At 44.9% G+C, this 14,326-nt stretch overlaps 1 protein-coding gene and 1 pseudogene across 1 annotated transcript in view; both read right to left on the bottom strand.

Moving 5' to 3' along the window:
* The window catches only part of Slc23a2 (solute carrier family 23 member 2), a 114,256-nt gene extending 100,014 nt beyond the window's left edge, over positions 1 to 14,242 (bottom strand). Inside the window, exon 1 of the mRNA XM_033761198.1 lies at positions 14,000 to 14,242. The gene's annotated coding sequence lies outside the window, so the exon portion shown is untranslated. The remainder of the gene's footprint in view (positions 1 to 13,999) is intronic.
* Positions 12,723 to 12,823, bottom strand: LOC117285264 (annotated as a pseudogene).
* Positions 14,243 to 14,326: the final 84 nt, after the last annotated feature.

The raw sequence follows: 14,326 nt of genomic DNA, 5'->3' as shown, positions 1-14,326 counted from the left end.
CTCCCTCTCTCTCCCTCTCCCCCCCCACTCTCTCTCTCTCTCTCTCTCTCTCTCTCTCTCTGTCCAATAGTAATTTATCAGGGGAATAAATTAAATGCAGTGACACATGGTTTGCTTTTGCATTAATTTAAGAGGCCTCTGCACATGAATAAGCACTATAACCCTTTAAACACATTCAAAAACTATTTTATGTGCACTAACCCAAAACTTCTAAAACCCTTCCCAAAATGTCTTGGCGTGCCCATGATTAGGTAATAAACAGATTAAAGTGACTGGGTCAGAATTTCAAACTCAGCGCAAGTAGATCTGGAAATGGTCTTGCCCAAATTCTGGGCATGCTGCTCCCCAGCTGCACTCCAGGGGGACCCCAAACCCTGCCCAGCATGCAGGAGGCCAGGACGTGTTTAGAAACAGCTAGAGAAACAGAACCCAAAGCCCACCTGTTTCTCCCTGTGGTAGAAACTGTCAGGAGGAAAATGCCAGGCTACCTAGGGCACTGAGCCCTGTGCCAAAACCCTTGACAGATGCCAGAGAGCTGCAGCAGTCAGAAAGACTAATGCACCCCAAAGCCTAGTTAGGACACGCAAAGAAGCTTTCCTCATTCTCAAATAAAAAGCCTGTAAATGAAAGCGAGTACCCCTTTCTAATTACGTGGAGTAAAAGCTTCATCCTCCAAACTGCCTGGCTGGAGTTCATATTTACTGGACACTGAAAAAATCTTCAAGTTTAGCTTTTCTCCCCCTCCCCAATCGACAGTGGCTACTGGTTATTCCAAGCATATCTCAGTCGACAAGCAAATATGAAATCTGAAAGTACTTTAAATAAAACCATGAGTTCAAAGCAAGCCTGAAATACACAGCAAGACTCTTGTCTCAAAAAAAAAAAAGATGTTTGTTTAAAAAAATGCTGCTATGTATTACCAGAAAAAAAAAAAATGGAAAACTTTAAAGTAAATAAACCAAACAAAATGCAAATGGACTCTCATGATATCTCAATAAATTTAGCATTAAAACATTTATACAAAGGGCTGGGGATCTAGCTCAGTGGTTCCGGTGCCTGCCTTGCAAGCACAAGGACCCAAGTTCGATCCCCAGTACCCAAAAAAAAAAGACACAAATTCATTTAATTCTAAGTATTCTGTGGGCTCCATTATTCTGCTGAGGTCAGTAATAACCTCAAATTCTCCTTATTCTGCATTTCTAAAATCTGAAACTCAAGTTCAAATATAACTATGTGGCAACTTCCTGATAATGTGTCTCTGTAGAACTTTCTTTGTACCTTTTTCTGTCATCCCAGTGCTTGTTAGATCCATCTTCTTGGAGGAATCTGATGTGTGTGTGTGTGTGTGTGTGTGTGTGTGTGTGTGTGTGTGTGTGTATGCACATGCGTTTTGCTAAGACAGGATGTCTTGCTATGCAGCTCAGGCTGATCTTGAACTCACTATACAGCCCAGGCTGGCCTCCCACATGTGCCACCATTGCCCAGCTGGGACTCTTGTCATACTGAGGCCAGTAAGCATACTTGGGAACAAAAGTTCTGATTTTAAATGTCCAGGCTGACTGCTCGGGTCAAACCTCAGTAAAAATAAATACATAAACAAACAAAAAAATCACAAAGTTTTATACACATGACTGATGTTGTGTTCTACTTGACAAATCCTTCTATTGTTGGGTCTTTAGCTCGAGCCCCCTCTTCCCCCACCCCCCCCGCGTAATACAGTGGTCATCGGTGCAGTCAGTCCATCCACCATGGACACTGTCATCCACCATCAGGGAACACGCAGCTGACTGACACAGGCTATGCAGGGATGAACGTTGCAGACACTGGGTGAAAGGAGCCAGACTCACAAAGCTATACATTCTATGATTCCATTTTCATGAAACTGTCCAGAATAGATTAGTTTACAGAGACAGAGAGCAGACCAGGGGGGTGCCTGGAGTTGGGCATGGGGAAGAATAAGGATTTCAGTACAGGCTTTCCTTTTGGTGGTGAAAATGTTCAGGGACTATTTAGTGGTGGTCACTGCTGTACATTTAAAATGTTAAATTTCAGGCCGGGGTTTTAGCTCAGTGGTGCTGCCGCCTGCCTCACAAGCTCAAGGTCCCAAGTTCGATCCTCGGTACAAAAAAAAAAGTTAAATTTTGTTATATATATGGTGATGCAATATACATATCACATATAAATACCACATCACATATTCAGTGAGTGAAACAGGTTACTATATGTAGAAGTGTTTCACCACAATCCTAATATTTCTTAGTATCTCCAAGGCAGGGGATCAGTTCCACCACTTCCTGATATTTTCTGGTAAATCTGATCTTGTGACAGCTTCATGTACTTCCATAGTAATTCCAACCCACACTTGCCGTGTTCACCTCATGGCAATTCTTTTTTTGTTGTTTTGTTTTGTTTTTGGTACCAGGGATCGAACTGGGGACTTGTACTTTTAAGTGGCGGCACCACTGAGCTAAATCCCCGGCTTAATTATAAAACATAGCTGTGACTTTCCTGCACGCTTTTCTCAATCCATTTCTGATTAGAAAATAAAGGCGAAAGACACAAAAAATTCCTGAGCAATGACTGTCTAGGGACACTCATTTCTGTTATGTGGACCAGGAATACAGCTACACACCCACAGGAAGTCAACTGCAAAAGTGTTTAATTTCTCAAGAGAACAACATCAGCAAACATATTAAACCAAGAGGCTGCACAGACACAGATAGACCGTAATATCGTCACCCAAGAGACGGTACACAGAGGAGCCAGTTAGTGAGTATCTGGATACTTTTATCTCATCAGATGTTTGGCCAACTATGCAAAAGGTGGCAGTATCTCAAAGGTGGTAAGTATCTCAGTTTTAGTTCACTTAAGAGTTCTCAACACCAGCTGCACACTGAATTCTCATGGAAGATTTTTGAAAACTCCGACACTCAGATCAAACTCCTGATCAACTGCACATCACTCTCAAGAATGAGATCAGGCATCTGTAGTTCCCCAGATGATTCCAATTTGGTGTGAAGGATGAGGACTACTGAATTCAAACAACAGATGATAAGCCAGACAGGGTGGCACACACCTGTAATCTCAGAACTCAGGAGGCTGAGGCAGGAGGATCAAGTCTGTGTCCAGTCTGGGTTACACAGTGAACTAGGTGAGTTCAAGGCCAGCCTAAACTACACAGTGAGACTCTGTCTTTAAAAAAAAAAAAAGATGAATGAAACCTAAAAATAGAGTAGAATACAGTACAGTAAAAAGTAGAGAAGTCCATTCAGTGGGCTAGGGCCAGCAATTTCTTGTTGCTGTACCAGGGGACTGAACCTACATCCTTCATATGAAGTTATATCCCCAGCCTGTCCCTCCATTTTTTACAGAAACTGAGTCTTGAGCCCAGGGCCCTCAAACCGAGCTATATCCTCAGCCCTTTTATTTTTTATTTTGAAACAGAGTTTCACTAAGTCAACAGGCTGAGCCTGAACTTGCAATCCCTCCTACCCCAACTTCCCAGAGTGCTCAAATTACAAGGATGAACCTAGCTACACTTTTCATTTTAAAAAATCAAAAATAAGTCTGGTCATGGTGGCACATGCCTGTAATTCCAGCACTCAGGAGGCTGAGGCAGGAAGGTCGCTGTAAGTTCCAGACCAGCCTGGGCTACACAGTGAGTTCCAGGTCAGTCTCAACTACATAGTGAGACACTGCCTCAAAAGCAACAAAAAAAAACAAAAAACAACAACAGAAAAATCAAAAACACAAAATTGCATAGACTAAGCTAGAAGAAAATATCGGAACACTTTTCTTCTAGTACACATAAATAGCTCATCAAAATTTTCAGTTAAAATGTGATTCTTAAATTGAGCAAAGTGGTACACACCTATAATTCCAGCACTTGAGAGGCTGAGGCAGGATCTCTACACGTTCAATGCCAGCCTGGGCTTACAGCAAAATCTAGGCTTAAAAAAAAAAACAAATGGGTCCAGGGATTTAGCTCAGTGACACTGCTCCTGCCTCGCAAGCACAAGATCTTGAGTTCGATCCCCAGTACCAAAAAAAAAGTGACTTTTGGGGCTGATGGTATATCTCGGTGGTAGAGCATTTGCCTAGTACGCACAAGGCTCTAGGTTTAATTCTCAGCATGCAAGGGCTGAGGATTTAGCTCAGTGGTTCCAGTGCCTGCTTCACAAGCACAAGGACCCAAGTTTGATTCCCAGTACCCCAAAAAAATGATTCCCAGCATGCAAAACAAACATAAAGATGGGCATGGTGGTGTACATTTCTAGTCCAAGCAAGCACTCAAGAGAGGCTGAGGTAGGAATAAAGACTGACATGAGTTCAAGGCCAACCTAAACTACATAGCAAGGGCCTGTCTCAAAAAACAAACACAAACAAACCAACCAACAAATGTAATTCTTGGCAATACTGTACTTCCCAAAGTGTTCTACCAATTCAACGTAATCACTATGAAAATCTTTTTTGGCAAAAACTGACTCTGAAATTACAGTAATATAGAAATACACAGAAAAAGGAAGGAAGGGAGGGAGGGAGGGAGGAAGGGAGGGAGGAAGGACAGGCAAGCGGGCACAGGACCCAGGCAGGGCTGGGGTTTTAGCTCAGTGGCACCATGCCTGCCTCACAAATTCAATCCCCAGCACCAAAAAAAAAAAAAAAAAAAAAAAAAAAGAAGAAGAAGAAAAGGAAAAGAAAGGAAAGAAACATATACACAGAACCCAGAATAGCCAAAACAAATCTTAAAAGGGAACAAAACTGGAAGACTCATTTTTCCCGATTTCAAAACTTAAAGCACAGCTATGGTATTTAAGACAGTGCAGTGTAAAGACAAACATATACACTGGCATTAGGATAGACATGTAGATTAATCTGGAATGCAACTGAGAATCCCAAAATAAACCTTAATGAGATTTCAACAAAAGGGTCAAAACAATTGCATAGGGGAAAGAAAGTAGTCTCTTTAACAAGTAGTGCTGCAATAACTGTAAATAACGAAGCTGGACCCCCAACCTCATAATATAAAGTAATTCAAAGTGGATCACAGGGCCGGGGATTTAGCTGAGTGGTTCTGCTGCCTCCCTCACAAGTACAAGGTCCGGAGTTTGATCCCTGGTACCGAAAAAATAAATAAAGTCTAAGAGCTGAAAAATTCACAACTCTCAGAGGAAAACAGGAGTAAGTCTTGTAGATGGCAGGTCAGGCCTGGCTTCTCAGACATGACACCAAAGGCACAAGCCACAAAGGAAAACAGACTGTGTGAGTTTATCAAAATTAACGTTTGCACTTCAAAGAACATCAGCAAGAAAGGGAAAAGACATCTCCCAGAATGACGGAAAATGTTTTAAAAATCACAAGTCACATAAGAAGCTCTAAGCAGAACATTGAACTCTTGTTTGTTTGGTTTGTTTTAAGACAGGGTCTCACTATGTAGTTGTGACTGACCTGGAACTCACTATGTAGACCAGGCTGGTCTTGAACTCACAGCGATCCTCCTGTCTCCAACTCCCCAAGTGCTGGGATTACAGACGTGCGCCACCATGCCAGGCCTAAGAACTCTTAGCAACCCAACAATAAAAAAAGACAAATTCAAATTTTAAATGGGTAAAGGATTTGAAGAGACATTTCTTCAAGGACTGTATACAAATGTACAAAAGCACATGAAAATCAAGTGCAAAACATCATCAGTCATTAAGGAATGTAAATCAAACCACTGTGCTCCCTTAGGACTGTTAAAAGAGTGAAAAAGCAGATGACGACAAGCATCCGGGAGGATATGGATAAACTGGAGCCCTCGTATTTGCTGATGCATGTATTCTGGAAGATAACTTGGCAGTTCTTCAAAATGCTTTGGTTTTTTATAAAGGAATTTATCTTCTCCCAGTTCTGTTTCTTTAGTTTGTTTTGTAGCCCAGGCTTGCCTTGAACTCATGGCTCCTCCTGCCTCAGCCTTCAGAATGGTGGGATGACAGGTGTGCATCACCATGTTTTGCTTTAAAATGTTAGACATAAAATTACCAGATTTAATAGTTTCACTTCTACGTATTCGAAAACATGAAAACACAAACACTTGTCTACAAGCATTCATGGCAGCATTATTTATATTAGCCAAAATGTGAAAATAACCCAGTGAAGCTGATTAATGGGTAAACAAAATGTGGTAGAATATTACTATTACTGACTCTATTTATATGTCCAGGGTAGGCAACTCTATAGAAAGAGACTATACATTACCAGCTGGCGGGAAGGGGAAGGCAGGAATGAGACTACTAACAGTAACCAGTTTCTTCTTGGCATGACAAAATGCCCTGAAACTAAGTAGCAGTGGTTTTAAAACTCAGTGGAGGACCAGGGATTTAGCTCAGTGGTTCCAGCACCTGCCTCACAAGCCCAAGGAGCCGAGTTTGATCCCAGATATTTAAAAAAAAAAAAAACAAAAACAAAACTCAGTGGATATGCTAAAACCTGACATGTATTTCTAAAAGAGTGAGTTTTATGGTATGTGAATCATCTCAATAAAGCCTTTTTTTAGTTTATCCTGAATGTCGGAAGCCCCCATTCTGCTGCTCCACAAAACTTCATGTGGTTTCTTTCCCACATGAGAGCAGGAATAAACCCGTCTCACTGCAAGGCTGCACTTCAGAGCCAGGTATCCCACACTCAACATTACAAAACTCATTTAAGGAGTGAGAGCTTTTGCAAACAGAAAGGGGGGCAGGGGTTGGGGGAGTAAAAGATTTAAGATGGGTTATGCATGTGTGCTGACTCCCAATATGAAGGCAATCACTGGGTAAAGCAAGCACATATTAATAAAATAAAAATTAAATCAGGCGTTATGGTGCACACCTGTAATCCCAGCACTTGCTACTGAAGCTGGAGAAATCACTGCAAGCTTGAGCCCAGCCTGGGCTACATAGTGAGTTTAATGCCAGCCTGAACTACACTGTCTCCAAAACAATAAATAAATTTTTTAAAAGACAGAAAAAAACTGATGTAGAGTGTCATAACCAAGTTTTTTTTTCATGAAATAGGAATAGAAAATATCAGAATATGAAGCATATAAGGCAATGTGGTAGTTTTATGACACTTTAGTTAGAGATATACGAGTGTTGGTCAAAGGGGGTCAGGGGTCAGTCAAAACAAAGTCTGGAAAATCTACGTTAGGAATTGAAGAAAATAAAAAGAAGAAATAAAACAGTAAGTGCGAGATCTTAGTGGAAAACACCCTCAGGTACTCTGGACAACACCTCCTCTCCCACCAGTGGCTGTCACTAGCAGGAGGGGAAATCCGCCCTGTCTGCAGCAAGCAGTCCCTCCCAGCACCTCAGCATCCCGCAGGGCTCTGGGGAACTTCCCATGCCCCTCCATCCTCAGCCCTTACAGCAGTGACTTCAGCAGACCCCAAGGGGAGCTTCAGAGAAGTGGTAAAAGGCACACCTGTGCTCATCACAGGAAGCAGTGGACCCAGGGTCTGAAATCACACTGGACACCTTTAGCCAGTCAGGTGGGCTGGCAGAGGCTTACCTTTGGCAGGGACAAGGGCAGAAAGGAAGAGAAACAAGGATGCGGATGACCTCTCTTCAGGACAGAACCTTTTCAAAAACTGCAAGCAGCTGCAGGGCACAGCAGCAGATGCTGGACACCTATGGCCCTTGGGACAAGCAAGAGGACAGACATAGCTCACCCAGTTCCAGCTGGCAAAAACCTTGAGGTCATTCTCAAAGCAGCAGGGAAACAAGGCTTCCAGGGTCAACCTCAAGGTCATGGCTGTACTCACCAGAAAAAGCACTATGTATATTACTATTGTAATTCAGACACAGACAGCAGCACATTGCTTTGTTTTGCTTTTTGGTACCAGGGATCGAACTTGAGCCCTTGCGCTTTTGAGGCAGGCAGCAGAATCACTGAATCAAATCCCCAGCCCAGCACACTGTTTTGTTTTTTTCTTTTTGATACTTGGGATCAAACTCCAAAACCACTGAGCTAAATCCCCAGCCCCAGGACGGCACTGTTTTCTTGTTGTTCTTGTTGTTTGTTTTTGTTTGTGCATGTAGCAGGGATCAAACTCAGGACCCTGCGCTTACGAAGCAGTTGCAGCACCTCTTGGCTAAAAATCCACGACCCTACCAGCACGCTGTTTTAATACATTAAAGATCATATATAATACTGCAAAGACTACATGGAACACTGCATTCAAATAAAAACCAAGAACAAGAAAAGGACCACCTTAGGCAGGAGATCTGACATAGTGAGTTCAAAGTCAATCTGGACTCCTTAGAGATCCTGTCTCAAAAAATAAAAAGGGAAAGAAGGGCTACATTAAGTCTGTTTGGCAAGTCCTCTATCAATGCATTGTGAAATTAAAAGGAGGAAAAAATAACAAAATGCCTACTTGCAGCTATCACAATGGCTAAGAATCTACCCCAGAAACATAAAAAGAGAATTAACCAAAAACTAACAGCTCAACCCGGTAGCACTGCAGACTCAGTGCTCCTTTCATTTTCCTCCAAGACAAAGAAGACTCCATTTCCCAGCCTCTTCACATCCAAGAGTGGGCCAACAGACTGGAGAAAATACTACTTCCAAGCTGGGCCCACTGAAAAAAAATCTTCAATGTACAAAATTCCATGCAAATTTAGAAGCTGTTCTTTTTTGTTTTAGTTTGGGTTTTTTTGTTTTCCAAGGTCTCACTTGGTAGCTCAGGCTTATCCTGGACCTTGCCATGTAGCCCAGGCTGGCCTCAAACTCAACAGTTCTCCCTCTCCACCCTTTCAAGTGCTGAAATTAACAGTGTTCGTCCCCACACAAGGCTACATCCTACAGTCAGTTGTATGCTAAGACGGAGGACCATCTAGAAAAATGGAAGCAAGAAAGATGTTCTTATTTTGGTGGGCCTCTTATTTTGGCTAGCATTAACTACCCTAACTAATAAAGGAGTCTCTAGTACCAAGAAAGAAGAAAAGCGAAAAACACCAAACATAGGCATAATATGCTTGTGGCAAAGGAAAAGAGTAAAATGGGAGTAGTCCAAGCTGGCCTTGACCTTGAAATCCTTCTGCTTGAGCCTCAGAACACAGGAACTACGTGTGCACTAGGACCACAGGTGTGTGCCATCCCTCCCAGCTATTCAAACACCAGGATAAGCTGCTGGTATCTATATATTTACTTGAGTGAAGTGAAACCAGCATTTAACAATAAAATTGTGTCCCTAAAATTTATACAGGACAAATGGGGGAATGATCAGAAGGGAGTCCAAGTTGGGGTGCATAAGGAAAACCCTGTGCTCAGGAATGAACTCCAGGCCAAAGGAGGCAGGACCAAGCGAAGGGCCCGCTCCCCGTACGCCACTCCAATGCACCAGGGTCCTGGCAATCTCTGGCTCTCCTGAGAGTCACAGTCCTTCTGCCTGGCCCATCACACACACTCAGGCGTCCCTGCAGCCTGGCTGACCACTCGCTGCCCCTGCCTGCCTTTCCACCTCACCCTCTGCTCAGGCCGAAGGTGTCTTCCTCCTGGTCAGCCATAACCTTCCATCAAGGCCTTGAAAAACATCCTGAACAAGAGGCTCCGAATAACTTGAGGTTAACCTGGAGCTTAACCATCCACAGATCAAATCCTTTACAGCAAGCTGATTTGCAGGGAGGTGCCCACCTTCTGAATCACAGCATCCTCAGCCTCCCAACAAAGTGGGAATGGTTCATACCCCTCCCATCATCATCTGCTGTGACTCAATGACCTCAGGAAGGGCTGGGCAGAGTACCTCACCCAGTTGACCCTGGCTTCTCTACCAGGGGAACTCAGAGCCCTGAGCTTCAGCAGCCAGGAAGCGGCACTCTCTCATGGAGGGATCATGATTTCAGGATCAGGAGCAGAAGAGCTCAAGGCCAAAGCACTAACTCAAGAGAAGTCAGCAAGCTCCATCCAGTTCTTTTGTGGAGAAGACACAGACCAGAAGCACCCTGCCTGCCCAATGTCCAGTCACAAGGCTCCCTGCCTGCTAGGAGAGGCTGCTACGGTGCCGTGTACCTTATTAAATAAACCGCAGTGTGTGTAACAGAGCCAGGGACCTAGCTGGGTGACTACGCCAGCATCAATGCAATGGAAACCCAGCCACCAGATGCTTCCCACCGAAGCCATGGGCGGGGACAGCTCTCTTGGACTACAGAAAGCCACTTTCTTTCCAGGAGTGAACTCCACACTCTAGCGCCCACCCAGACCTGCTGTTGTTGAGGGAATTAGGACAAGAACAACAAGGAACACCCAGGGAGACTGCAGTGCCAATGAGAAGGAAATCTGGAGCATACGGTTTCCTCACCACCTGTGTCAGGCTGGCGTCAAGGCCTCCTGTGCCTAGAATCTGCTCAGGCACCTTGGCCATGGTCACATCCTGTCCAGGCACTCACTCATCAGCGCATCTCCACAGCCCAACCTCAGAGCACACCAGCTCAGCATGGTGGTGCTCACCTGGAGTCCCAACACTCGGGAGGCTGAGGCAGGAGGATCACAAATTCAAGGTCAGCCTGGATAACTTAGTGAGATCCTGTCTCCAAATAAAAACAAAGGCTGGGATGTAGAGTTCAGTGTGAAGGCTCTAGGTTTAATCCAAAATACAGGAAAAAACACAGAAAAAGATAGGGAACTAGTCATGTAGCTCAGCGGCAGAGTGCATGCTTACCATGCAAGGGTCCTAGGTTCAACCCTAGCACAAAAAAAAGCTAAATCAGCCTTCACCCCTCCTGTACTCAAAACAGTCTGCTGGCTCCCAGGCTCCTCAATGGGAAACCTGCAGGCCGATAAAGAGACTTCCACATGGCCTTTCAGGGTCAGACCTCAAAGCTGCTCAGGCCTTGCAGCTACTTGCATCAGGCCTTCCTTCACTCCAAAGGCCCCTCCCCGACATGTCCAAGTGCCTCACTCCTTGTCTTCAGCGAAAGACAGGTCTGTTACAAACTATGTGCCCCTGCCCAAAATTCATGTTGAAACCTTATCCCCTACAACATGACTTTTTTTTCTTGGTTTTTTGAGGCAGGGCCTCACTATGCAGTTTAGGATGGTCTTGAACTCACTGTGTAACCCAGACTGGCCTTTAAATCCCAGCGATTCACCTGCTCAGCCTCACAAAAGCCAGTATCCTAGGGGTGCACCACCATACCCAGCTTATGACTATTTAAAGAGTCTTGACCAGGCGGTGCTGGTGTTTGCCTGTAATCCCAGCACTCGGGAGGCCAGCCTGGGCTACATAGTGAGTCCAAGGCCAGTCTGGGCTACACAGTGAGTTCAAGGCCAGCCTGGACTACAAAGCAAAACCCTGTCTCCAAAAACCACAAAATAAAATAAATAAATGGATGGATGGATGAATACCAAACAGACCAGAACCTTGACTTTGGGACTGCCCAGCCTCCTGAACTGTGAAATCTAAACTTTTTTTTTGCTTAAGGCCCTTCACCCTTGGTATTTTGTTACGGCAACATGAGCAGGCTAATAATACATCCTCTGTCCTGGAAGTTTCAGCTCCCACCCAACACCTACCATCCCCTGAGCCTGCCTCACTTAGGAGTTTGTCTGCCTCCCAACTCAGGTGGTTCCTCAGTTTCAGCAGGAATCTCCATGCAGCATGTATGTGCTTACCAAGAATACTGCCCTGAACAAAGTAGGTACTAAAAAAAATACATCAAACACTGAAGGCGGAAGCTGAGGCAGGAGGATTGCTTTGGCCCAGGAGTTTAATGAGGCCATCCTGGGCAATATGGTAAGACCTCATCTCAAAAGATAAACATCAGGCCGGGGATTTAGCTCAGTGGTTACACCACATGCCTTGGAAGAGCAGGAACCCGAGTACGACCCCCAGTACCAAAAGAAAAGATAAACATTCATGAAAAGTACAAACCAAGAGCAGACCTCAATCATGGGAGAGCCAATAACCTAAAATCTGTGACAAAATAGGTTAGAAATAGCAAAACTGAAAGCAAACAAGAGTGCCACCTCATTATACACAAAGGGCTCTTTTAAAACCTGACACTGTCATGCACAGCTCAACCTGGAGCAGAAATTAAAGAATAAAAGAGCACAGAAAGCCCATTTGGGTCTCAGAGCAGAGGACTGTAAGAACAGCAGGATGTGAAAAAGAATTAATGCAGCTATCAGCAACGGACTGGCATGTAGACATTTTTTATGGGTGAGGCCTGGAAAGAGGTCAGGGGAATTTTAAATTTAAAAAGCCTAAGATTAAATGAAATGAAGTTTTAAAAAGCTTCCCATTACAGGTACAAAGCACCATATAATTGCAAATTATTACTCCTGCCTTTTCATTTCCTTAACGAAAATGAGAAAATTCCTTAAGCTACCAGTGGTCCCAGACAGAGCCTGAGTTTCTATTTGGAGACTGACAGGTGGCAATGGGCAACTCAGGATTTGCTATAACCAGCAAAGCAGACCTTACACAACTTGGGTGCAAGAAGCTGGGCTTTATTCAAGAAGGATTTGTTTAGCCGCACCTGGCACCAAGTTAATGGGAGGTCGGACAAGTAAATGGACAGATGGGACATGCATGGTGGCAGAACAGTGACCAGCTACGTGAGCTTGCCCCTGTGATGCTCATCTCGTTTCCGCAAAGTTAAGCCTAGCACACTTCACTCCCCAAAGACAGTGTGGCAAGAAAACAAACTGGCAAGACCCCTCCATAAACCCTTAAGTATTTCCATAAGCATCTTTCAGACATCTTTTTAATGGAACGCTTCACAAATCTGCATGTCATCCTTGCACAGGGGACACACTAATCTCTGTATTGTTCCTTTTTTAAAAAAGTATATGTGCTGTCAAAGCAAGCACTTTCAGACGCGTTAACATCCCTTTAATCTCAGCCTAATAAGCCACAGTCAGAAAACACAACCACATGCAACCATCTGAAAAAAAGTCAACAAAAAAATACTTCCTGAAATACGTATTTTCTCACAAAAATTAGTTCCCACTTTATGCAAAGAAACCAGAAGAAATTAGCATGGGGTGGTGGTGCACATCTGTAACCCCAATCCTCAGGAAAGCTGGGGAAGGAGGATCACAAGTTAGGGAAACACTGTCTCAAATTTTTAAAAATAAAAGTGTTGGGGATATGGTTCAGTGCAAAGGCCCTGGGTTCAATTCCCAGGATGGAAGGATGGATGAATGGAAGGGAAGGAGGAAGGGAGGGAGGAAGGGAGGGAGGGAAGAAGGCTAGAGAAAAGAACAAAAATCAAAAGAAAAACTGCCCTGGTATCAAAGTAGGCCAGTTGCCGCTTTAGCAAGGCAATACAGAAAGCAGATACCTCACTGGAGGAGGTCAGGTGAAATGAGCAGAGGGCCAGGCACATCCACCACCTCCTTTCAACCGGTAGGTGTGGTGTAAGAGCTTGCACGGCACACAATCACGGGCGCCCAACAGCTATTAAATTTCGGATGAATGAGTGAACAGTCATACTTCATTCATAAGGGACGCTGGCAGGTCAGCCATAATTCAGTGCCAAACTCTGAATTTCTGAGCTGAAAGGGCCCTTTCCATAGCTCACCAGGTCCACACACACCTCCAGGCGCCAGGCAGGCTGAGTCCTAGGCATAGGCAGATATAGACAGCAGCTCCAGAGCACTCAAACACAAAAGCATAAAAAGAAAACGTTCCACCAGCCCCGATGCTAGCCTTTCGCTGTCGCGAGGAAGAAGCTGGCTGCGGGAAGTCACATGGCCCCTTCATGACAGCTCCAACCAGACTGTCTCAGGACGCCGGTCGCGCGTCCCCGCACCGAGGTCCCAAACGTCAGCAGGGACTGCATCTTCCCCCTCCCATCTCCCAGCCCTGCAAAAATAAAACTAACAGACACTGCAAATGTGCCGGCCACAGAAAGCCCTACAGGGAACTTTCTTCCACACGCAGTTGCCCTCATTTACCTTTCTCCGTGACAGTCCATAATTTCCATCAGTCACGATTCAAACCCCCCAGCCTGCAGACCAAGTTCCCACCACCTACCCATGCGAGGGGACATCCAGGGCCAAACCAAGGAGAAAACGCTGCTCCCTTTAAAGTAGTCACGCTCAGAACATAAATTTCCCTCTCCGGAAAGGCGGCAACCGGAGAAACCGAGACCCCTGAGGGCGTCAAGCCGGAGAGAAAGGCCCTGAGGTCACAGCAGCCGCTTCTAAAATTACTTGGCGCAGGCTTTGTGGGAGGGAAGAGCGGGAATGTAGAAGGCACCCCGGCCGCTGGCGCCCTCAGCACGGCCCTCAATTCCAGGGGATGCCGCGCGCACCACCTGGGGATCAGAGAGGACCGAGGGCGCGACCCGGGCGCGCGGAC

The sequence above is a fragment of the Fukomys damarensis genome, unplaced genomic scaffold (genome assembly GCF_012274545.1).
Source record: "Fukomys damarensis isolate Sample0158 unplaced genomic scaffold, DMR_v1.0_HiC HiC_scaffold_7, whole genome shotgun sequence".
NCBI lineage: Eukaryota > Metazoa > Chordata > Mammalia > Rodentia > Bathyergidae > Fukomys > Fukomys damarensis.
This window is presented reverse-complemented; position numbering and strand designations above follow the sequence as displayed.